Raw genomic sequence first — 19,966 nt, 5'->3', positions numbered from 1 at the left:
CTAACAGGACTCCGGTACTCAATGCGTGACATTTCCCCGAAGGGACAGACACAGGAACGAAGAAGGACACATGCCGGCCAGCCTAAGTGTTCCAGAGCAGTAGCAAGCTACCATGGCTCAGCGGTAACACTAGGAGACATTTCCCGGTAAGAGAGGCTACTAGAGATAAACAACTAGATAGTCAGATCCCACACATACCAAGCATTTCAATCATACACACAATATGCTCGATATGTGCAAATACAACGAAGCATCACAACATGACTCTATGACACAAGTACTTTATTTAAGGCTCAGGGAGCCATACATAACATACACAAAGGTACGGGTCTCACGACCCAACATACAAGTCATACAGTCATACAAGCCAGCAGCGGAAGTACATTGTCTGGGTACAGACAACTAGTAAAATAAAAGAGGCTTGGAAAGCCTAGCTATACTACGTGGTCCATCACAAGCTCAGGGTCACCACCTGGGTCTTTAGCCTATTCGTTGATGTCAACGTCTACATAGAACCCATCAGAAGGGGTTGCAGCGTCTTCTGTAAAAATGTAGATTATAGCAACATGAGTACAAAGGTACTCAGCAAGACTTACATCAGATCCTACATACATGCATAGTATCAAGAAGGGTTGGTGGAGTTATTGCAGCAAGCCAGCTTTGACTCTTGGCTAGGCTATCCTACGATACTCCAACTTGAAATGTTTTGCGCACACGAGTCCACTACTCACCACTTCAATACCCCACCGAGGATCCACCTCCGTCTTCCTACGGAAGAGCCATCCTCGGCACTCACACTTATCTTGAGGCTTTTAGTAGTTTCCATTTACTTGTCTATGAACTGTATATGCAACCAAGTAGTCCTTTACCGCGGACGCGGCTATTCGAATAGATCATGTTAACCCTGCAGGGGTGTACTCCTTCATACACGCTCTCACCACTTATCGTCGTTTACACGACATGTACTCGGCAACCTTCAAGCGGAAGCCCAACGTGGGTGTCGGCCACGACCTACCTAATCACCTAAGCCTCCAGTCCAGGTTTATCGCCTATTCAGGTTCCATCCGCAGGGAGTCCGGCCGAGGTTTCCCATACGGCCCCGAACAATGTGAACAGGGTTCCCGGGATACCTAACAGGTATTCGGTACACCGTGCCACGTACCTACCGCATCACAGCCCGCCCCTACGGTCAGCGCTGTCCACGGCCTCCAGTAGGCTACAAACACCAGAAACTACTTGCAACTCCTGGACAGAGAGCTAGGGTGAATAAGAAGTCGAGCGGGGTCATATTTCAGGGCCCAATGCATGGTAGTAGCTGTATCTTAAATCACACATACAGATCTCAGTGCTTAAGGTCGGCTTCAATGAAACAACCCACCATGTACTCCTACATGGCCTCTCATCGATACCTTTACCAAATCGTGTTCACCACACCACTCCCATTACCGACATAATCATTTCACTCTAGCCCATCACCCAGATGAACCAGACCTGACACGACTCTAGGCATAGCAGGCATAGCAAGGTAGGAACAACACATACATATGGCTCAATCAACTCCTACACATGCTAGTGGGTTTCATCTAGTTACTGTGGCAATGACAGGTCATGCAGAGGAAATGGGTTCAGCTACCGTAGCACACAGCAGTTTGAATCGCGTTGTCTTAATGCAGTAAAAGAGAGCAGGAGCGAGAACATGGGATTGTATCGATATGATCAAATGGTTGGTTGCTTGCCTGATGGTTCGATGCTCGGATATGATTCTTCGTTAGGGTAATCACGGTATTCTTCGGGGGCAGAACCTGCCGCAAAGGACATCGATACACAAACATCACCAAACAATGTGCAACAATATGATGCATGCATGAAACATGGCAATATGAGTGTGTTGGGCTAATGCAACTAAAACCAGAAGGGTTTGAACAAATTTGAATCAAAGATTCAAATTTCAAACTCAAACATGGCCTCTTTAAGTGCTTTTCCTTATTCTGCTTAAAACATCAATTTAACTTGTTTGATCATGCATGAAAATAGTACAGATGGATAGATTGGATTTTTCTGATCATTTTTCATATATAATTTGTCCAATTTGGAGTTACAGAATAAAAGTTATGAATTTTTGAAGTTTTAAATAATATTCTGGAATTTCCTGATTTAATTTAAATCCAGAAAATCAATTACTGCGTCAGCCTGACGTCAGTGTGACGTCAGCAGGTCAACGGAACAGGTCTGGGTCAAACCTGACAGTGGGTCCCGCATGTCAGGGTGATTATTTTAATTAAAATTTAATTAAAACTAATCCTGTTTAATTAACAGGGCTGGGCCCCACCTGTCATTGACTCAGGGGAGTCAACCAGGGCCCACCTGTGGTCAAAGTCAAAGTCGGCTGCCGGCGTTTAGCCGCCGGCGAGCCCGACGCGGCGGCGGGAGTGGTTTTGGCCATTTCGGCCACCAAATGGACCGCGGAGACCACCGGAGTGGAGCTGAGGACAACCCGCAGCTCTTGGCGGAGTCCGTTGGGGTCGGGGTGGCCGGAGTTGGCGCCGGCGACGACTTTGGCGGCCACCGGGGTTCGGTCGAGGATGAACTTGGCGCTAGAGGGGTCGGTGAGGCTCGTGGAGTGGCTAGCTAGGTGCTGTGGGACTCGGTGAGCAAGATGGACACCATCTTGTGGCCGGAGTGTGGCCGGAAGCACGTCGGCGACGAGGTCCGCGACGGCGCGTGCGGGTGAGCTTGGTGCGCTCGCTGTGGTGCTCGAGAGAGAGAAAGAGAGGAAGGGGAAGTTAGCCCAGCTCACTGTGGTCTTGACGGAGAGGACGGCGTGGTCGGGGACGAGCTGCGGCGGCGGCGACGGCGAAGGGGATCTCCGGCGATGGCGGTTCGGGCGAGGTTGGTGCGGCGGCTTCGAGGCACGCGAGCGCTCGGGGCTCGGCTAGCTCGAAGGAGTAGAGGGCGGCGGAGCTTCTGGACAGGGTGGCGCGGCGTGGAGACGACGGGGAGCACGGCTACGACGGTGGTGCGGCGACGGTGGCGTCGGCCATGGCGTGGGAGCGCGAGGGAGAGGAGCTGGGGGCGAATGGAGGTGTCCAGGAGGGTCGGGGCGCGACGTGGAGCTCGTCCAGGCCATCAGGGCGGCGAGAGGGGGAGGCCGGGCGGCGTGCAGCTGCGTGGCGAGCTGCGGTGCCGCCGCCGAGCACCTTGGCTGCCTGCCTGGCAAGCCAAGCAGCTCGCTGGAGCGGTGGCCGGGCTGGGCCGGCCAGGTGGGCTGGCTGGTGGGCCTGCGGTGGCACCAGGTAAGTTTTCCCCTTTTTTTCTGTTTCTATTTTTATTTAATATATCTGCAACTTTGTTGAATTAAATAAAATACCTAGGCAACTTCAAAAATCACCAAACTATTCCTGGCCCATAGTTGGATTATTTCCAACATGAAACATTTTAGTTTGGAGATATTTGAGCATTTAAATATTTTATATTATTTTAAATGCCCAAATTCAAATATTTATGATTTAATTCAAAAACCCTAGGATGGCCTAGGAAAATGTGCACCATTTTTGGCAGAGGTTCTGAACCAAGACAAAAATGATGGGCATTTTAGAAGGGCATTTCAGGTTCATTGAAAAATTATTTTAGTAACCCTAGTTGGTTTCAGAGGGGACTGGGGGTTCTGTCATCCTCATTTCAAGTTTCTGATGAAAGAGTAAACATGATGCAACACTCTAATGCATGACTAGCTAGGGTGTGACACTCCAGCCGCTTCTCTTGGCGAGACGACTGGAAGTGCGCATCAGGCAGGCGCCCCTGATGCGGATCGCCTTGACGCTTCGTCCTCGTCGCAGGTAGATCCCTGCGCTCAACTCTTGGGCCGCTTCCGCGTGGACTTTGAGGCCCTCCGGAAGAGAAGGGAGGCCCTGGGCGACGATTACCCTTGTCGCCTGCTGAAGCGTAGGAAGTACTTCGCCACTGATGAGTAAGCCTTCTCCTTTTCCAGCTCTCAATCCTTCTGTTGCTTTTACTGATCCTTGCTCCGCAGGCCCCTTCCAGCCGAGCTCGCGGAGATGGCTGAGGTGCCGTCCCCCTTGGCTTCGCCCCCTCTATCGCTCTCAAGCGCTCCGAGCAGCAGAGCCCTTGTGGTGAGGGCGATCGGAGAGGCAAACCGTCCCGAGGCGCATCGAGGCCCTGCGCACCTCGCGATCCTCCTTCGTGGGCCTTCTCATGGCATAGCCAACCTGCCGCGGGCTTCTCGCCTGGTCGTGGACTGCGATTGGCTGAGGCGCTCCCTGCGCTCTTCATCTGGGGACGCGCTGGCTTCAGGCCGGGCTTCTGGCGTGGCGTGCCCGGCCGTCGCGAGAGTGCCAGCCCCCAGCCCCCTGCCCGGAGGGGGAGTGCTGATTCGTGGCCCCCGGCACTTGCTTGGGGCAGATGATGGTGTGGAAGACGTGCTCGAGCGCACCCGGGAGCGTCGCGCTCTTCGTCAAGGATTCCTTCGAAGGGCGGCTGACGCGGTGAGCCTGCTTGGTGAGGAGCTTGCTGATGAAGACGCGCGCCTTGAGGCCGAGGGCCTGCGCCTGGCTATAGAGAGGCGCGAGCTGAAGGGCGCTATCGCCCTTGCGCGCCGTCAGCGCGATCTTGACGACGCAGAGGCCAAGGCGTCGCTGGTGGCCTCTCGGGAGGTCCGATCTTGGGCCGCTGAGGAGGCCCGGGAAGCTGACCGGCGGCGAGAGGCGGCGGAGGAGCGGGCTCGGGAGCTCCTGGCCTGGTGCCACTCACTGGAGGAGCAAGTGGAGCTGCGCGAGGCAGCCCTCACGTCGATGAAGGTGGCCTCTGGCAACCCAGCAGAGCTCCAAAAGCGTGAGGAGGCGCTGACGCTGGAAGCCGCCGAACGTACCCGCGAGTACGAGCGTCTGGAGACGAGGAAGCGCTTGGTGACGCAGGCGAAGGATGATGTCGCTGCATGGGAAGCCCGTGTCCTGGAGGAGGCCGGACGTCGGGTGGCGATGGCGCGCTTGAACTTCGAGCACGAGTTCGAGGAGAGGCTGGGGTTGATCCGGGCCGAGGCTGAAGGTAGGACTGCTGCGTTGAGGGCCAAGCTGGAGGAAGCGACGCGGCGGGACGATGCTTTCCGGGCCGCCCTTGAGGTAGCGCAAGGGGAGTCAACCACCTCCCAGGCCGAGGTGCTCCTTCTTCGCCAGCAGGTGGAGGAGGCTGAGGTCCTCGCGCGCCAGAATGCGGACGAGATACGTCAGCGGTGGATCCTGGAGCATGAGCACGGCCCCATGCTCACCATGCTCCGGGAGAGAGCCAACACAGTCTTGGGCAACATCTGCAAGGCGGCTGTTAGCGAGCCGCACGCAGTCAACTACGCCGGCAACCTTTAGTTCTTCACCGACGTGGTGACGCAGCTGGAGGCGCGGTCGGTCAGGGCTGACAGGTTGGTGGAGGAGAGGAGCCGCGCCCTGCTCGGGCGCGCCTTTTCTCGCGTCTTCAGCCATCTCCGGAACATGGATCCCTACTTCAATTTCGACGCCGCCATCGCCCCAGTCCCCCAGGCCGTCCGAGACGACCTGGCGCACTGGGTGGAAAACAATGTGGATGCTCTTGTCAAGGCCTTCGCTTCAGACAATGACGGCGTGATCGTGGCTGCCGACGAGGGCGGTGTGGTGAACGGCCCTACCGCCGCTGGCAGCGACGCAGACAGCGATGGCGAGTCCAGCGACGCCAGCAACAGTTCGGGTGGTGCTCCTGAGGACGCATTGGGGGATTTATCCGACTGATTGTGCATCGTTCCTGCTTCCTTACCCTGCATGAATAGAACTCAAGTTTTGGCCTGATGGCTGTGAGAGCATTTTGGAGGGGGAGCCCCTCATGTAAAACGTGTGTTCGTCGTATTAGTAGATGTTACATTGCCCGTGCACCCGCGCCAAGTGGTTGGCTTAAGCGACGCGCTGGTCGGCTAGTTTACCTTTGTCCCGTGCGGGCCCTGAGATAGCCTGTGGGAGGTTGTGGTGTCCCGGGTGTTCCCTGATCGAATCCGTAGAATCTGCAGTAAAAAAGCCTCCTGAGAGGACGCGGCGGCGGCAGTTTGGGCTGCGCGCAAGCTGGGCCTGACCCGGCTTGCGAGGGGCTCACGAGGGGAGGCAGCTGAGACGAAGTGGTAATCAAAACGCGAGAAATTGCTCGAACGAGACTAAGCACCTGTCGAAGTTTCGGGAACGGGGGTCCCCAGACTTGCCTGCCTGCGGCCTGCGGCGTGGCTCAAAGGGGGGCCCAGCACGGCCCATCTTCATCAACACAGACCCAAGACCCTCGTGAGGGACCAAGCCTCGCGGGACGGACAACACGGAACTTTCTTAGGCACGGCCTCATCAGGCTGGCTCGCGAGGAGACGGAGAGATCAAGGTGGGGTACCTCACGAGGTGCCCGTGACGCAAGCCATGACGACCAAGGATGCCAGGCGGGCGCTAGCCCGCGCAGTGTCCTCCTTTCCTCTTTGGTGCAAAGGGAGCAAGTGCAGGCGAGAGCATCAAGCAAAGGCACCCGTTTCGGTGCAACGAGACCAAGACCAGTCCAACGGCAGGGAGGAAGTCATTGTGGAGCCCAAGCCAACATCACCACCAGAGCCTTTGGCAGGCGAGGACCAACTTTAGTCAGGATAAGCGTACCAGATGTTTCCCTTCAAAATGGCCAATTATTGGCGCCCTTCTCGCTCAATATTTGGGAAGAGGTCCAGGGCCTTTGCCTATAAATAGGACTAGCCACCCCAGGGTAGGGAGCAATCAAGAAGGGAGAATCTAGAAGCCAAGAGAAAAACAAGCTAGGATGAAAATTGGAGAGAGAATCAAGAAGAGAGAGAGAAGGGTGACTGAACTCCTCCTAGCAGTTCATCCCCTCAGCCAAGAACAAACCTTCGCGAGGCTGTTCTTCTTTGTATTGCTCATCATCATCAGCCCAAGAGGCAATCCGCCACACCACACACTGGGGTAGGGTATTACACCATAACGGTGGCCCGAACCAGTATAAACCCTGTGTCTTTTGTGCTGTTTTTTCCACAGCTTAGATCTTAGCGAGGCGAAGGGGTGCAGGTAGGTAGAAGGCGAAATCTCCGCGCGCACCCCAGTGTTCGAACCTCAAGGGTCTGCCGGAACCCGAAATCCGACATTTGGCGCGCCAGGTAGGGGTGCGCCGGAATTCATCTTCCACCATCCCGTTTTTCTCCGGCCATCGCGTTCATGTCTGACGCTCATCTGGCCCGCGCCGAGCGCCGGCCGCTCTCGCTTCCCGCGTTGCCCAGACGGCTCCTGTCGGCGGGCGTCCTCGCCATTCCCCGCCACCTGCCGTCAATGCCGCCACCGGCCCGGTGGGGAACGAGCAGCAAGCGTCGTCTCAGTATCCGTCCGTGCGGCAAGACGGCTGCACCGCTACTCCCTCGCTCACCCAAGCTGGTTCTTTGTCCCGCGCGCTCCGCGCATCCATGGAGGCTCGAGCTGTGCTCATCGCGGCAAACAAGCTCCTGCGCTACCGTCCCGTCGACGACGTCTACGAAGAATGGCTCGACCGCGTCGTCGAGCTCGTCCGCGCCGCAGGGGGCTTTCCTGCACCTTCCGTTCCGCTGCACCGCACCCCGCCCCGCGCGGGCGACGAAGCTCCGTGGGCGCCCCAGCCGCCTCCTCCTCAAGAAGGCGCCGTGGCTCCAAGGCGCGTGGCCCCTGGGCGGAACCCGCTCTGTCAGGTGACAGCACAGCAAGAGCAGAGCTGCCAAGAAGTCCCTCGCCCGCAAGAAGCTGCCCGAGCGCTCCCTGCTCCAGCACGTCACGACCATACTCCTGCTCCCGCACGTCAAGACCCCGCGCTGCTCCCAGCTGCAGCGCCTGGGGACATGCAAGACCAAGCTCTCCGTCACCCAAGGCCTTCACCACCGAGCTACGCAGCGTCGTGTGGCCCGGCAAGTTCAAGCCAGACCTGCCTCCTCGTTACGACGGCACGGCCGACCCTACGGAGTTCCTCGAGCTCTATGAGCTGGGCATCGAAACTGCCAACGGAGACAAGAAGGTCATGGCGAACTGGTTTTCCATGGCGCTCAAGGACGGGACCCGCACCTGGCTCCTGAACCTGGCTCCAGGCACGATCTCCTCCTGGGACGAGATGCGCACCCACTTCATCACCAACTTCCAAGGTACTCGCGACCGGCCACCCGCTGTGAGCGACATGCGCCGCATCATGCAACAACCCGGAGAGACCCTGCAGAACTACATCCAGCGCTTCAACAACGCACGGCTCAAGATTCCCAAGGTGACCGAGGAGGCCATCATCTCAGCCTTCTCCGACGACGTGTGCGGCGTCAAGATGAAGGAGGAGAGCTCTGAGCCGTGCGAGAAGGAAGGATCGGCCGTCGTCCCGACCGCGGTGACCGGGGCTACGGTCGAGGAGGAGGAAGGAACGCAGGACGCTGGGAAAACCGCGGCCCGCGCCAAGGGTGGCGCGATCAACCTCGCGAGGATCGCTGGCAAGACCCGCCTCGCAAGGGATACTGGAGGGATCAGCCTCGCGAGGATCGCCCACAAGGCAACGCAGGCCTCCCTCCGCTGCCGCCGCAGCCAAGGAGAAACGAGGACCGCCATCAGGACGAGGGGGCTGGGGGCTTCCAGGAGCCGCGCGCGATCGCCTGCATCCTAGGCGGGGCTCAAGCCCCAGCCTCTCAACGCATCTTCAAGCAGTTCGCCCGCGAAATGAATGCAGTTCTCCCCAAACTCGAAGTCACGCGCCCTCTCAGGTGATCGGCGTGCGCCATCACGTTCAGCTCAGCAGATCAGCTCAAGTGTGCGGCCACAGCCGGAGTCCTCCCGATGCTATGTTCCCCAATCATCAGCAACATGGTGATCACCAGGAACCCCATTGATGGCGGGGCAGGGCTCAACGTCCTGTCCGTGGAAACATTCAAGCCAACCAAGCCTTTCTCCGGAGTCACCGACGGCTCCACAGTCCCGATTGGGCAGGTCCGCCTCCCTGTCACCTTCGAGGCACGCAACAACTACCGCACCGAGCTCATCGACTTCGACGTCGCTCACATTCGCCTGCCGTACAACGCCATCCTTGGGTACCCAGCGCTGGCCAAGTTCATGGCTGTAACTCACCACGGCTACAACGTCCTCAAGATGCCAGGAAGTGGCGGAGTCATCACGATGCCCTGTGAAAAGAAGGACGCGGTGTGTTCCCTGGAACGAGCCTTTCAGGCCGCATCACTGGAAGACCCGGATCGCGGAAGCAGGAGGCTTCCCGAGACCGTCCCAAGAAGAAGAAGACATCGTCCGGCCCGGCCCCTCAGGAGGCAGGCCCCTCAGGGCCCGCGCCTGCCCAGGGGGAATCTCCTTCCATCGCATAGGAAAGCGCGCCCGACGCCCTCCTCAGGCAGGGCTCGGGGGCTCTTCCCTGGAGGGCCACCGACCTGGCTAAGGTCACGAGAGAGGCGCTTGGGCACCACATGGAGGCGTGTTTCGAAGCACGTTTCCCTCAAGGAGGGCCAGACCCTCAGGAGTTCGTCAGCAAGGCCATTCAGGAGCTACAGGAGTCAAGAGTCATGAAAGGCGGCCGCCGCCTACCAGCTGTGGCTCCCTATCCAGGCGAGGATGGTGGGCTGCACGTCTGCATCGACATACCAGGGTTCAATCGAGTCGCCTCTCTGGAGCGCCTCTGGCCCTCGCGAGTGGGGCGCTGCGAAGGTCCACCTCACAGCTACGTTTGCATGCCTTACGGCTTGCCGAACACGGCTGCCGCGTACCAACACCTCATGAGGGGCATCATGGAGGCTCAAGAGGCCAGGCGTTCCGCAGCCCTGACGGAGATGGAGATGGTCCGCGAGGAGCCACCAGTGCCTCCGGAGCCTCCCGAGGCCCCTGGGCCTGGGGGCTCATGAGGATCGGATTCCGCAGCCCACCGAGTCTGCTACACCAACACTCCATCGTCCTCAACATCATCAGGTGATATCTTTCAACTTTCATTTCCAGCTGGGAGCGCCCCCCAGGGCTGCATTATTCCCATGCCGCGTGGGTCCGTCCCTGCGGCATGTATCCCTTTTATTTCATGTTGTTAGCTTACTTTGTTGGGGGCGCCCCTCGGGCTGCATCATCCCCAAGTCGCTCGGGCCAGACCCAGCGGCATGTATCCCTTTTGCGTTTATTTCTGCCTATGCGTTCGACCCACCATGCTTGATTATTTGATGCCGGTCCACGGCACCTCTTCTTCTCCATGCCGACCACTTGCACGTTAAAGGGGGGTACCTAAGCATCGCGACTCAGGGCTCTTACTGGCTCTCCAGCCCTCACCCTCTGGCCTTGTACACGGCATCGCGACCTGGCATACCAGCGACGGCTGAGACCAGCTCGAGGGCCGGGACCCGAGGACGTAGAGTGCCGGCATCTAACCAAATTTGCAGGTACACATCACAAGATAAGGCCCAGTACCAGGCGCAACCCGCCTAGAGGTAGGGCCCCGTGAGTCCCGCACTGGCTCACGGGTGCCCAGATACACCTCGCCAGGCCCTACCGTGCCAGCCACATGTCAGGGCGGGGCTGTACACGCCCCGGGGGCTCCTTCCGGAGGGGAGCCCCCTCTCACGTACCAGAGGAAGCACCATGCTCCGCGCTGGCTGACGACACTGCCGAGGAGCGGCTATGCCCGTACACATACGGAAGCGCTATGCTCCACGCTGGTGATAAACAACTGAGGGTGGCCCCTGGGCCGCATCAATCTCAGGGAGCCTAGAGCTCAGTGTCTAGCCTCATCGTAACGCCTCTCCTCGGGAGTGCCGCGCGAGGGGGCTGGGCACGGGGGCTGCGCATGAGTCACGCCCAGACGCACGCCACCCAGCCAGGCCCCCCGGGCCTGGTTCATCGCGCGTCTCTCCCCGAGCGGAGCCAAGGTACGAAGGCTGTTTGAGCGTCAAGGGGGACTCCTGAGCATCGCGACTCAGGAGCCTAACTGGTCACGTAGCCCCTCACTCCTTAGTTCCGAAAGGCTAACGGCGGTTGAGGTATGCGCGCGGTCGGGCTTTGCAAACGTAGAACGGTAGATCCACCCACATCACACCTCCCTACTTGTTGTTCGTGCGCCAAGGGGGACTCCTAAGCATCGCGACTCAGGAGCCTAACTTGTCACGTAGCCCCTCACTCCTTGGTCCCGTCCTGGTTTCCGGTCGGGGCTAACGGCGGCTGCGGTATGCACGGGGCCGGGCTCTGCTGGCGTAGGACATAAGCAAGTAGGAAGGAAAAGCGTAAATTTTAAGGAATTCAAAAGCAAATATTACAGTCCACACTGTTATCTCAATGCCAAACGCAAGTTTAAACGCCTCCCCGAGGCATGATACATGTGCAGGAATTAAAGGCAGGACATAAGCCACAACGGAGTCATTTGTCGGCGGTGGAGCAGCGCGAAGTGGGTTCGCCTCATGAAGCAGCGGGGTCGGCAGCGCCTTGCTTCGGCTTGGTGCTGAAGGCCCGGAACTTCCCCAGCAGAGCCTCCATGCGACCCTTCACGGCCTCGGCAACGGCAGCGGCACGCTCGCCGCTTACTGGCTCCAGCAGGCTGTCGAGGTCGACGCCGGGATCGCAAAGGTAGATGTGGGTGAGGACCCGCGTCAGTGCTGCAGAAGATAGGACACGCGTCTCGGCCTCGGCCGTGGGGCCAAGGCCAAGGGCGACATCTTCAAGAGCGCGAACCAGGAAGGAAAGCAGCTTGGCGGGGCCGTCCTCGGCGCCAGCCAGCGGGCTCTCCAGGCCGCTGTCGTAAAGCATCCTCAGCGAGGAGCGAGCCTTCGCCTCCATCTCCGCGAAGGCCACGCGGTCCTCGGCAAAAACCTGGGCCTTGTCGTCCAGCTCGACCTTCCTCGCCCCCAACTCCTGCTCCAGCGCGCCTAGGCGGTCACGGCACCTCCTGAGCTTGACCTCCCTCTCCTTGACGGCCGCCTCGCGAGCCTTCACGCCTTCTTCCTGCTCTTGGAGAAGGCGGGCCTCTTTCGCGAGCCGGTCCCGCAGGCCTTGCAGCTCGTCCTCCAGCGCCTTGCAGCGACCACGGACATCAACCACCTCCCCCAGGGCTGCGTCACGAGCAGCCTTCGCCTCAAGGACGGCCTGCCTCTCCTCATCGCAAGTCGTCGAGGCCTGGACCAGCGCCGCCCGAATCGAAGCGTCGGAGCGAATCCATCCTGAAGCCAGCTCCAAGCGTCCGGCCACCAAGCGAGGGTCGGCACCAAGAAGATCCTGCCGCAGCCGATCCAGCTCAGCAGCAGCACGATCCAGAACGGCAGGAGTCGGAGAGACAGCAGTCGGTGAAGTAGGAGGAGAAGCGGCAGCGCGACCACAGCATCCTGAGGCGGAGCCTGCTGCGCCCCAACGGCTGTAGTGGCGGTAGCAGGCAAAGGCACCTCGAAAGTCACTTGGGCCATGGGGGCTGAGCTCGCCCCAGCCGGCTTAGCCAGGCCTCGCGAGGACGACCGGGCAGGAGAAGCCCGTGCGTCTCGGTCACCTTCCTTCGCGGGCAGAGGCGCTGTCACGGATGGAACCTCAGGTGCTCCCTTGGCCCTCAGGGGTGGCGGAGCCGGCCTTGAACACCTTCGCCCCGTCGATGCCCTGCGCCGCCGCCATCCGGCGAAACCAGGCGAGGCTCGCCTCCGACACGTTCGGTGAGTCCAGGGCAGACGAGTACCAAGCTCCGGCCGGGGACTGACGAGGCGCCATGGCTTCCTAGGTCACGCGGTCGGAGTAGATCTGGAAATTTTGAAGGAAGGAAGGAGAGGCGCAAGAAAGGGGATCTGAGCAGCAACCGGAGAAAGCAAAAAAAAGCAAAGCCTAGGCAGATGCCGCTCCCTTATCAACTCGCGCGGTTGCTGAGGCGCCCACGTCCAATCAACCGCCACGCGGCGCCCAAGGCCGCAGGCTGTTAGGGCCCGCGGCGCTTCGCTCTTGCCTTTTCGCCTCCCTGCACGGCCAAGTCCGGGCGCGCCTTGGGCCCGGGGGCTACTGTCGGCGTTCTGGAAACGGGAGTCCCCAGACTTGCCTGCCTGCGGTCTGCGGCGTGGCTCAAAGGGGGGCCCAGCACGGCCCATCTTCATCAACACAGACCCAAGACCCTCGCGAGGGGCCAAGCCTCGCGGGGCGAACGACACGGAGCTTCCTCAGGCACAGCCTCATCAGGCTGGCTCGCGAGGAGGCAGAGAGATCAAGGCGGGGTACCTCACGAGGTGCCCGTGACGCAAGCCATGACGACCAAGGGTGCCAGGCGGGCACCAGCCCGCGCAGTGTCCTTTTTTCCTCTTTGGTGCAAAGGGAGCAAGCGCAGGCGAGAGCATCAAGCAAAGGCACCCGTTTCGGTGCAACGAGACCAAGACCAGTCCAACGGCAGGAAGTCATTGTGGAGCCCAAGCCAGCGTCACCACCAGAGCCTTTGGCAGGCGAGGACCAACTTTAGTCAGGATAAATGTATCAGATGTTCCCCTTCAAAATGGCCAATTGTTGGCGCCCTTCCCGCTCAATATTTGGGAAGAGGCCCAGGACCTTTGCCTATAAATAGGACTAGCCACCCCCAGGGTAAGGGGGCAATCAAGAAGGGAGAATCTAGAAGCCAAGAGAGAAACAAGCTAGGATGGAAATCGGAGAGAGAATCGAGAAGAGAGAGAGAAGGGTGACTGAACTCCTCCTAGCAGTTCATCCCCTCAGCCAAGAACAAACCCTCGCGAGGCTGTTCTTCCTTATATTGCTCATCATCATCAGTCCAAGAGGCAATCCTCCACACCACACATTGGAGTAGGGTATTACACCACAACGGTGGCCCGAACAAGTATAAACCATGTGTCTCTTGTGCTGTTCTTTCCATAGCTTAGATCTTAGCGAGGCAGAGGGGTGTAGGTAGGTAGAAGGCGAAATCTCCGCGCGCACCCCAGTGTTCGAACCTCAAAGGTCTGCCGGAACCCGAAATCCGACAGCACCCCTTACCCGAACACACGCAAATCTCAAATTCGAATCCAACTTAAATCCAGCGAGGGAAAGTGACAACCAAAGGGAAAAGCAATGAAAGCAGACAAAAGGCCGCGTCCGACACCTAATCTAGTCTTGGACATCTTCTCACCAGCGCGGAGCTAAGTGCTGCCACTGGGCGTGGGAGGGAGCCCCAGGGCCTGAGGCCGGCACCCCTGAGACTCCGGGGCGTGTACAGCCCCACTCATTATTACGTGAGAGTGTCACGGGGCGGCGAGCTTCACAGACACTGGGCCTTCTTCACAGGTACCGGCCTTGCTTCATATCGCCAGACGAGGGCCCCGCCTTGCGCCACACTCTAGTGCCATCAACGACAACCGGAAACCAGGATGCCGCCGATGGGGTAGAGCGGTCGCCAGCGGTTCCCCCGACGACCACGGGTCCTCCGCCAGGGGCAGGCCCTGAGGCACCTCCCTAGCAGAGGGTCTACCTCCTGAGAACACCTTACTCCGAACGCCGCGCTGGTGATGTCGGATCTCGGCCCCTCTCCTGCAGCCCCCTGCGCCCTCCTCCCGAGGGGTAGGAGACTGTGGGAGCGGGGCAGCTGCTCGCTGTGGCGACCTGCACCTCCTGCGATCCATGATTAGCGTATGCCTGCTCCTGAGGAATTAACGGTACCCGATAATCGCTGCCTCCAGCGTGGCCGGTGGGACCGTCCCGGGGCTCCTGGAAGAGCTCAGCTTCTGGCGCCTTGTCCCCCCAGTTTGGGCTGAGGAGCGAGTCTTGTTCGCCCTCGTGAGGGTGCCCTTGGTCCATCATGTGGGGCACGTATTCTTCTGGCGCCGTCATCCCGAAGGCCACGCCGTAGTGCTCCGCGTGCCATGCAGCTCTGCTTGACGCGCCCACCGTGGGGTGGTAGCGCGGCTGTCCACTAGGGCCGTGGGTCGCGTCGAGTCCTTCTTCGCGGACCGGGAGCGGGAGCAGCGCCGCCGCCGGTCCGGTGTCGACAGCTTCGCTGGCGTTGGAGTAGCCTTGGACCACGCGGGCGCGCGCGGAGCCCCCGCGCGGGCCGCCCTGGGCTTGAGATGGGAGCTGGGTGCAGAAGGGGTGAGCCCCCGAGGCGGCGAAGCCCAGGAGCTCTGCCACCCGCTCCAGCGGCACGTCGCGGCCGCCCTTCAGCAGCCTGCACTGCAGCAGCTCTCGGGCCACCATGAGTGCGGCCCTCGAGTTCGCCTGCTCCCGACGGGTGTACGGTGTCGTGGTCGCGGCGTGATTGAAGGCCCTTGCTGCCGACCGCGCCTGCCGCGGTGTGAGAGTTGTCGAAGCCTGTCTGCGTCACCCGCGGCCTGCAGCGCCCTGCGGACCGCGAGCTGCCTGGGGCATGGGGTCGCCCGAGGCGAGCGGCTCTGCGCTGGCGGGCCACGCCGCCCAAGGATCTGGGTTGCCCGCCTGGTCGCCGGACATGGTGATGACGACGCGACGGGACACGAAGCGGTAGAAGGTGGATTCTGGCGCACCCCTACCTGGTGCGCCAAATGTCGGATTTCGGGTTCCAGCAGACCCTTGAGGTTTGAACACTGGGGTGCGCGCGGAGATTTCGCCTTCTACCTACTTGCACCCCTCCGCCTCGCTAAGATCTAAGCTATGGAGAGAACAGCACAAGAGACACAGGGTTTATACTGGTTCGGGCCACCGTTGTGATGTAATACCCTACTCCAGTGTGTGGTGTGGTGGATTGCCTCTTGGGCTGATGATGATGAGCAATACAAGGAAGAACAGCCTCGCGAGGGTCTGTTCTTGGCTGAGGGGATGAACTGCTAGGAGGAGTTCAGTCACCCTTCTCTCTCTCTCTTCTCGATTCTCTCTTCGATTTCGATTACTCTACCCTGTGGGTGGCTAGTCCTATTTATAGGCAAAGGCCCTGGGCCTCTTCCCAAATATTGAGTGGGAAGGGCGCCAACAATTGGCCATTTTGAAGGGGAACATCTGGTACACTTATCCTGACTAAAGTTGGTCCTCGTCTGCCAAAGGCTCTGGTGGTGACGCTGGCTTGGGCTCCACAATGACTTCCTTCCTGCCGTTGGGCCGGTCTTGGTCTCATTGCACCGAAACGGGTGCCTTTGCTTGATGCTCTCGCCTGCGCTTGCTCCCTTTGCACCAAAGAGGAAAGGAGTACACTGCGCGGGCTGGCGCCCGCCTGGCACCCTTGGTCATCATAGCTTGCGTCACGGGCACCTCATGAGGTACCCCGCCTTGATCTCTCCGCCTCCTCGCGAGCCAGCCTGATGAGGCCGTGCCTGAGGAAGCTCCGTGTCGTCCGCCCCGCGAGGCTTGGCCCCTCGCGAGGGTCTTGGGTCTGTGTTGATGAAGACGGGCCGTGCTGGGCCCCCTTTGAGCCACACCGCAGGCCGCAGGCAGGCAAGTCTGGGGACCCCCGTTCCCAGAACGCCGACAGGGATGGATAAGTTGAATAGCCTTTGGGTACAATCAACGGCAATTGGATTGGTCGAGAACCAATTCCAGTTAAAAGAATGGCAGCTCAGCCGGAAAGGTAATTTATAAGGATCAATGATGATTGCGTGTATTCGCAAACATATTGAGTCAACAGACTCAAAATGATAATGACAAGGGATGCCAATAAGACTACAAGACTTGTGGGATTAACCATAATGCAAGCAAGCAAGACTTTCAAGAGGAATTGGCTGCTCGAGATTTTCGGATGATCGAATGGCATTTCGAAGACTTTTGTGAAATACCTGAATCAACTGGGGATGAGCGGATACTCGATAAGTGCGAGAAATTATCCATAGGGGTATTCAGGTGGTAAAGAACTGCAAGGCAATAAGCTCAAAGGATTCTTGGAACAACGAAGAGCAGTTCGTTGCACCTTGTAATAACAAGATCAATGGAATTGAATGTAAGAATGGCAGGTGTATGCAGTTATCCATAAGGAAATAACAGTGGTAGGGAATTTGCAAGACGGTAGGCACAAGTGTCTCGGGAGAACATCGTAAAGTATCTTCGAAATCTTCTAGTGCAGCAGGCAATCATTTGTGATAAGGGCTCTCCGGAAGAAAGTAGTTACGAGAACCTAGAGTCAGAGTTAGCAAATTCATTTTAACCCGAATAGAAGAGAGATCAGAGTCCCAGAGTATAGACAAGGAGTAAAAGATCCTAACACCACCCAATGACGACGTGGGCCCGTAAGCCACACAATCATGTTAGTAAAAGTTTTTCAATGACTAGACTCGACTTTGGCCAAGGAGTTGGAAAGGGGATTCCTACAGGCAGTCGGCTCTGATACCAACTTGTGACGCCCCCGATTCAATCGTACACTAATCATACACGCAAACGTGTACGATCAAGATCAGGAACTCACGAGAAGATATCACAACACAACTCTACAAATAAAATAAGTCATACAAGCATCATATTACAAGCCAGGGGCCTCGAGGGCTCGAATATAAGAGCATGATCATAGACGAGTCAGTGGAAGCAACAATATCTGAGTACAGACATAAGTTAAACAAGTTTGCCTTAAGAAGGCTAGCACAAACTGGGATACAGATCGAAAGAGGCACAGGCCTCCTGCCTGGGATCCTCCTAAACTACTCCTGGTCGTCCTCGGCGGGCTGCACGTAGTAGTAAGCACCTCCAGCGTAGAAGGAGTCGTCGTCAACGATGGCGTCTTGCTCCCGGACTCCAACGTCTGGTCGCAACAATCGGGTATAGAAAGGGGGAAAAGAGGGAGCAAAGCAACCGTGAGTACTCATCCAAAGTACTCGCAAGCAAGGAGCTACACTACATATGTATGCATTGGTATCAAATGGAAAAGGCTATCATATATGGACTAAACTGCAGAATGCCGAAATAAAAGGAGGATAGCTAGTCCTTTCGAAGACTACGCTTCTGGTAACCTCCATCTTGCAGCAAGAGAAGAGAGTAGATGGTAAGTTCACCAAGTAGCATCGCATAGCATAATCCTAACCGATGATCCTCCCCTCGTCGCCCTGTGAGAGAGCGATCACCGGTTGTATCTGACATTTGAAAGTGTGTGTTTTATTAAGTATCATGTTCTAGTTGTCATAAGGTCAAGGAACAACTCCAAGTCGTCCTGTTACCGAAGATCACGGTTATTTGAATAGATTAACTTCCCTGCAGGGGTGCACCACATAACCCAACACGCTCAATCCAATTTGGTCGGACACACTTTTCTAGGTCATGCCCGGCCTTGGAAGATCAACACGTCGCAGCCCTACCTAGGCACAACAGAGAGGTCAGCACGCCGGTCTAAATCATATGGCGCAGGGGTCTGGGCCCATCGCCCTTTGCACACCTGCACGTTGCGAACGCGGCCGGAAGCAGACCTAGCCTAGCAGGTGTTCCAGTCCAATTCGACGCGCGCCGCTCAGTCGCTGACGTCACGAAGGCTTCGGCTGATACCACGATGTTGAGTGCCCATAACTGTCCCCGCGTAGATGGTTAGTGCATATAGGCCAGTGGCCAGACTCAGATCAAATACCAAGATCTCGTTAAACGTGTTATCTTAAAATAACTGCGAACGCCAACCAGGGCCAGGCCCACCTCTCTCCTAGGTGGTATCAACTTGCCCTGTCGCTTCACCACAAAGATCCACATAGAGGGCTGTCGGGAAAGTATGTCCTTCCAGCCCCCAATTCATGAATCAACCGCGGGTACTCCTCGAGCCAACCCGACTTTAGTCATCACATGTATCATGTATAAAGTATATAGTATATACTCGTAATCACCTCCCGAGTGATCACGGCCCGATAATATAGTGTGGCAGACGGACAAGAATGTATGGCCACTGATGATAAACTAGAATCCTATGCTAAGCATTTAGGATTGCAGGTAAGGTATCAACACTTGTAGCAACAATGACAGGCTATGCATCAGAATAGGATTAACGGAAAGCGGTAACATGCTACACTACTCTAATGCAAGCAGTATAGAGGAGAGTAGGTGATATCTGGTGATCAAGGGGGGGCTTGCCCGGTTGCTCTGGCAAGAGAGAGGGGTCGTCAACACCGTAGTCGTACCGGGTAGCCGCGGCGTCGGTCTCGGTGTCTAGCGAGAGAAGAGGGGGAAGAAACAATAAATATTTAAGCAAACAGATGCATAGCGATGCATGACATGACAAGTATCGGTGCTAGGGGTGTCCTAACGCGGTATGAGGTGATACCGGCGAAGGGAGAAAACATCCGAGAATGTATCCCCGGTATTTCACACTTTCGGACAGATGAACCGGAGAGGGAAAGTTGCGTGTTCGCTATGCTAGGGATGCATGGCGGACGAACGGGCTGCGTATCCAGATTCCTCTCGTCGTTCTGAGCAACTTTCATATATAGATTATTTTCATCCGACTTACAGATGATTTTATATTAATTTTCAAAGTTTTAATTCATTTCTGAAATTAAATATTAAATGCTAAATGCACCCAACCCTGTGTACACAACAGTGTACACAGAGGCTGACATGTGGGCCAGGGGGACCCAGTTGACCAGTCAATGCTTGACTGGTCAACAGGGGATGGGGCCCCCTGTCATTGAGAGTTTAATTAATTTACTAACTGATTAGTTAGTTAATTAGGTAATTAACTAAGTTAATTAATCAAATTACCAATTAATTAATTTTATTATTATTTTTAGGGCGTTGGGGCCCATATGTCATAGATTAATTAGGAGGGGGAATTAACACTGATTGGGGGTTATCCCCTAAACTAATTGGGGTCGGGCCCATGGGGTAGTGGCCCAAGCCAGCCACGACCACCAAGCAGCGCTCATTGCCCCCGCAGGCAACGACGGTGGCCCGGGGCGCCGGCGGCCACGGCAGCAAGGAGGAGCGCAGGTGGGAGGCGGCAGGGCGCGCGAGGCGGGTGAGGCCAGCGAGGCCAGCGCGTGGGCGTGTGGCCGTGGGGTCGGGGCATGGCCCAGCGCAGCAAGGGAGAGGCAGTTGGGGCACGGCTGGGCGGTGGTGCCGGAGCT

General features: G+C 57.5%; 1 long non-coding RNA gene across 7 annotated transcripts in view; it reads right to left on the bottom strand.

Moving 5' to 3' along the window:
• The window catches only part of LOC123102819 (uncharacterized), a 60,550-nt gene that overhangs the window by 31,623 nt on the left and 8,961 nt on the right, over positions 1–19,966 (bottom strand). Inside the window, exon 6 of one of the 7 annotated variants that reach the window (XR_006449394.1) lies at positions 1,737–1,802. The exons of 2 other annotated variants lie outside the window; for them this stretch is intronic. This is a non-coding gene — a long non-coding RNA (uncharacterized lncRNA). Of the gene's footprint in view, positions 1–1,736; positions 1,803–17,404; positions 17,671–18,957; positions 19,050–19,966 lie in introns of those variants that run through there. 4 more of the 7 variants (XR_006449392.1, XR_006449395.1, XR_006449391.1 and 1 more) reach the window with 4 other exon arrangements.

Source organism: Triticum aestivum, chromosome 5A, assembly GCF_018294505.1.
Source record: "Triticum aestivum cultivar Chinese Spring chromosome 5A, IWGSC CS RefSeq v2.1, whole genome shotgun sequence".
Taxonomy (NCBI): Eukaryota; Viridiplantae; Streptophyta; class Magnoliopsida; order Poales; family Poaceae; genus Triticum; species Triticum aestivum.
Note: the sequence above shows the minus strand (reverse complement) of the source record. Positions and strands in the feature narration are given on the sequence as shown.